The sequence below is a fragment of the Merops nubicus genome, unplaced genomic scaffold (genome assembly GCF_000691845.1).
Source record: "Merops nubicus isolate BGI_N331 unplaced genomic scaffold, ASM69184v1 scaffold20794, whole genome shotgun sequence".
NCBI classification, from domain to species: domain Eukaryota; kingdom Metazoa; phylum Chordata; class Aves; order Coraciiformes; family Meropidae; genus Merops; species Merops nubicus.
In genome coordinates, this window is record NW_008606721.1 from 98,111 (window position 1) to 103,449 (window position 5,339).

At 44.7% G+C, this 5,339-nt stretch overlaps 1 protein-coding gene across 1 annotated transcript in view; it reads right to left on the reverse strand.

Moving 5' to 3' along the window:
- Nucleotides 1-5,339, reverse strand: part of LOC103772420 (transcriptional activator GLI3-like) — a 187,193-nt gene that overhangs the window by 90,699 nt on the left and 91,155 nt on the right.

Genomic DNA, 5,339 nt, shown 5'->3' on the forward strand with positions numbered 1-5,339 from the left:
TCACAGATGACCAGGTACCCCTGCAAACACATTGTCATCATCTAAGTGGAGGATTCTTGCTGTCACCTCCTGAAACACATTCCTCACCAGGCACCAAGGTGGAGAAGAGAAAAAGGAGCATAAGTGTTTTAGTGCATCTGCCTGCCTTGCTGGTATTTGACTACAGCAGCATAAGCTGAAAGGAAGAGGTTTTAAACCAGATGTCTGGCGTTTTACCATAAAAACTCTGCCACCACATTTTTAAGCAAAAAAGGAAGTCACTCCCACTCCCACAGATGCACAGATAAGTCCTCTTCTGCCCTACACATCTCAGAAGCATGAGTCTGGGGAGCACAGGTGAGACTACAGAGATGCTGTCACCCTTGTTCACGTCAAACAGGATGGGCTCCACCTGGCCCAGGCAAGCAGTCCTGCTCAGGATGCTGAGCCTCCTCCCTGTCCCATTCTCACCCAGCCTGAGCACTTACCCATTCAAAGCAATCCCAGTATTGATGCAGCAATACATGATTTAACTCTCCTGAATGAGATCATCTATCTTCCCCTACCTGGCAAACAGAAAGTATTAAACAATGCAAAAAGAATATTCCTCTTTGTGGGCCCTATGCAGCACAGAGCACTAACAAGCTGTATTTAACACATGGGACCTAAATCTCCAAGAACACCTTTTTAAGCCCTCCTACATTAAGCTCCTCTGTGTATCTTGGTTGCATCTTGTTAGCAGTTTCCACCTGGGAGAAAGCCATACTCCATCATGGCACGGGGAGCTGTCTCCGTCAGCGGAGCTGCAGCTCCAAACCCAACGTAATTATCCATCTCACAGCTTATTATTTACACATGAGCAATACAGCTGGCGAGCATCCTAACTCAAGTGTGTGTGTAATAAGTTACTCGGCTGCAGCCATCTCCTGTTGCAACCCTTAAGAAAAACCACATGATGACTTTTCCAAAGTCAGGCTAAAACTGCTGAAGCAGAATAAAGTGCCACTAAACCCGGCTACCTCCTATTTATCATATAATTTCCTGACTGATGGTTCCACAAACCAGCTGCTAAGTGCTGTGTACTCTACTGTCAGCAGACTAACATGCTAAATGGGAGACAGGGAGAATAATGTGCAGAACTAGTAGAGTCAATTTTACGGAGGGAATTCAAATTTTGCCTTGTCCGGGTGAGCCCTCAGCACAGAGCCAGGCAGTAAATTCTGTATGCTTGGGGGTCCAAAACCACTCTACTATGAAGAGCATTGAATATTTATATGGCAAGACTCTATATCAGAGACTTGCCAAAGCACCCACCATCCAAGGTGTCACTTGGAATTCACTTGAAACTCCATAAAAATGTAATCGGTTGACATGTATTTATATGGAAATACATAGTAAGAAGTTTGCAAAGCAGTTACTCATGCTACAGCCACTCACAGACTGCTTTTTCATATCCCACCCAGGAACTATTCCATTAAGGCACCATCAGAATATTACAGACGTGTTCTGCCCCTATTATTTATAGCAGCAGAAACGCTGTAGCTTTTCTGTAAAATCTACAGCTGTAGCTGAGTAAAGAATGAGTGAGACTCCTCCCAGGCTAGGGCTGAATCTGGACATACCCAACTCCTGTCTGTTTGTGAGCTGCTCTACCTACTGAGAAAACAGGGGGCCACTTGGTGTAGAAGACAGACTATTTGCTCTGACTGTGATGACATTTTCATATTTCTCATTTCAAGTGTGAGGAACAAAACTCTTTTTAGCAAAGAAGAACTTCTCTCACCAAAACTAACCAACAAAATCTAACTTCCTACTCTACTAGGGAAATTAGTTAATACCATTTGTAACTTCTTAAAAATTCTGGCTGAGATGCAAACTACCACAGCACATGACAGGCAGTTTTCTTACAGACATCCAAAGGCAACCATGAATTCCTGGGCCAGTCCTTCCCTTACATCCTTGCAGAGACTCCCTGACCTAAGTGTGCAGTACGGGAGTTCAGGATGGACTCAGCTCCAATTCAGCAGAAGTCTCTGATTCTGTGCTTAAATTTCACTATTTTCAAGAACTTGCAAGGACATGCCAAGGCACTGAAAATACACTTAGATGCATTCCTCTCACACTGCTGGGTTTGGTAGCCATTGTTGTCTTCTGAATTCTCTGCTGCCTACTACTGTAAGCTTCCTTTGGATGCTTTCCTGTCTCCTGCATACCTAACAGGGTCTTCTCAAAACAAAATGGGAGATACAAGTGCCTCAAATGCTACAAACTCATCAATTTTAGCACTCTGAGATTTTCTGGAAAAAAAATGTCAATTCATGCTTACTTTGTATTGTGTAAAACATGCCTCTTTATCTCTTCTCCAAGAATCTTTCTTGCCTTCTTAAAGAAAGTGAGCAGTATCATCTTTCCCAAATTACATTCATTCCCATACAGGAACAAAGAGACCTACACTTATTCTCTGGCAGTTGGGAACCTAGGGCTCTACTGCAGCATCCAGGGAAAGAAATGGCACGTATGGTCCTTGCTGCTCAGCAGCAAATCTGAACTGAAGTTCAAGGAGATGCAGCAAGCAGCAGCCATGCACTACAAGACTTGGAGCTGGCCCAAGGGTGCTGTGTAACACCTTGAGACAATGGCAAAGATGTTAGGCTGCTCCAAAGTTCACTGAAGTTAAGGATAACATAACTCAGGGGATAGGGGAGACCATATGACCATGTTCCAGCATCTAAAGGGTGGCTGCAAAGAAGATGGAGACTCGTTTTTACAAGGATTCACATGGAAAATATGAGTGGTAATGAGTACGAGTTACTCCTGGGGAGATTCTGATTGCACACAAGAGGAAAATTTTTTTCTCAACAAGGACCATCAGCCATTGGAATAATCTCCCCAGGGAAGTGATGGAGTCCCCACTGTTGGACACTTTTAAGAGGCAGAAGGACAGGGTGCCAGGCCATCTTGTCTAGACCATGCTCTTCCCAAGGAAGGCTGGACCAGATGATCCTTCAGGTCACCTCCAGCCTGCTACTCTGTGGTAACTTTTCTGTAGACTCTCTAGTCTCTCAATTATCTGAGAGTGCCTTACTCAGTTAGGGGATCACTACGTTTGGAAAATTTGGCTGTGGAGGTAGGACTAGTAAAACACTATGTCCTCAGCTAACCGACTTGCTCAAGCACCCTGTGATTCCTGCCAAACCCTTGAGGAAGAGGGCTGCTGAAATGACAGCCTGCATTTTTCAGCATGTCAAGAAAACATTTGCTACTGTAGCAAACGTCTGCATCGGCTTGAATGTGCCCAGTGTGGCCCCAGTGCATGCACCTGCACTGTGAGATCAGGGCCAAGCCAACACAGGACTCCAGGCCAACACAGGAAGCCCTTGTTTTGTTCCAGCAGACTTGTCCTCAGGACCATCAGCTCACCAAATGAAATGTCAGAACCGAGCCAGGTGCAAAACTCTATCTTGGACGTAACCTCATCTGAGAAGAAATGTCCTTCCCGCTTAGCCTCCTGATGGTCTGGATGCTGAACTCGGTGGGACCAAGCTTTCACACCAGGAGTAACAGAAACAGTATCAGGCAGAATGTAGCCTCCCTGCTAATATCTTTTCAATATGCAGAACAGTTTTGAAGAGTTTGCCAGCAAATTTCTACACTTCCTTTGGTTCATAAGCTGATCACCAGAGGGGAATTTTCTAATATTCAGGTCTGTAGGGACACCACTGGTTCTCCTCATGCATTTACTTCAACTGATCCAAACTTAATGGTATTGCCAGGTTTTATGGCAAGAATTAGGTTCTTTTTTGCCAAGCAAAGATATTATTCTGGATTTCAGTTTAATTACAGCTCGCATTAGGGCTCAGTAAGAGCACATGTCTTTGGGGGGTTCTTTAGTTCTCTCTGAAAAAGGGGTGAGTTATGTTCTCTACATACAGAGGCTTTAATCAGGAAGAAAAACGACTGAGCCACAGCCACACGTTAATGCATGCACTTAACTCTGTGCACTTTGAAGAGCTTCCCTACGGTGACCGGGGCTGCTGCTTCAGCGTGGCTGGTTGCCATCTGAAGCCCTGCTGCAGATCCACAGATGTGCTCCAGGCAGTTATCTCAGGAGGCTTTCCCGTGTGTGAGCGCACGCTTCCAGCGTGGCCACCGTCGTGTTGGCAGGGACGCGACTGCTCACTCAACTCACAGAGAAGAAGGTTTGAAGTAGGAAAAAGAAAAAGCCATGGCAAAACCAAAAAAAAAAGAGGACACAAATAAATGGATAAAGCTGAGAAATGGACAGTGAGAAAAAAATTTAATTGGTGAGTCTTCTCCATTTCAGTAACGATAAATGTTAGTTGTGGCAACATACTGTAGAAATAACACTTTCAGAGAAAACCACAATTTTCAATCAGATCACATTCCTCCCATGTGTCTGTGTGTTTTAGGAGCAATCAGACTTCCCCTCCCTACCCTCTGTTGTGCCTGCACAGCCTATACACTGATCTTAAAACTAAACCACATGAGTTCAAGGCCAAACCTCACAAGCTAGAGCCCAGCTCCAGCTCTGTGCCTCTTGTTATGGCTGACAAATAATTTCTACCTGTGTTAAACCAAAAATTAAGACTTCAGGGCACTTAGATCCCTGCCATCCATTTTACCACTAAAAAAGTTTGTAAACTTAAAGCACCTTGTGGGAACATGTTTTATTGTTTTTAGTAGTTCCACAGCAACCATCGTGCCAAACACATGAAGGAGGAGCAGTTATCGGTGTGCTGGAAGAAAAGTGGCTGGAAATTATTTCATCGGCTGGCACAGAGAGGTCTTTAACATGCCAAATTTGCTGCAGGTATTGGCTAAATAACTGCTGGATTGATTTCAGTTTGAACGCTTTATTATTCCTCCCAGTCACTGCAGCTCTGTCGTCTGAGGAGCAGGACTGCTGCCTTCTGGAATATTAACTAAACTTCCCAAGTCCACTCAACTCAATCCAATGCTTCCTGACATTTGCCCATCCAAAAAAGAAAACAGACAAAAAAAAAGTATCAAGAGACAGACTTCTGGGGTAATAAATACACTGCATGTACAAAACACCTTGGACTGAAGAGTCTCAAATTCTTTGAGAACCTGATTTGTGAGTCACCACAGCCTCGTGACTTACAAATGAGTTTCCAGTGGGATGAACTCACCAGTGAGTGAAGGAAGGAGTCCTTGTGCTGTCGTGCAGTCATGCATCTGCCCAGCAAGTGGGGTGGGCACAGCCCTGCTGCCCCACTGCCCCTGTAAGACACATGTTTCCAGAGAAGGAAAGCCAAGGCTTGTGCCCCAGCACAGTTTGCCTAAGAATAAACAGTAAATTGGTGGAAATGCAGCAGGAA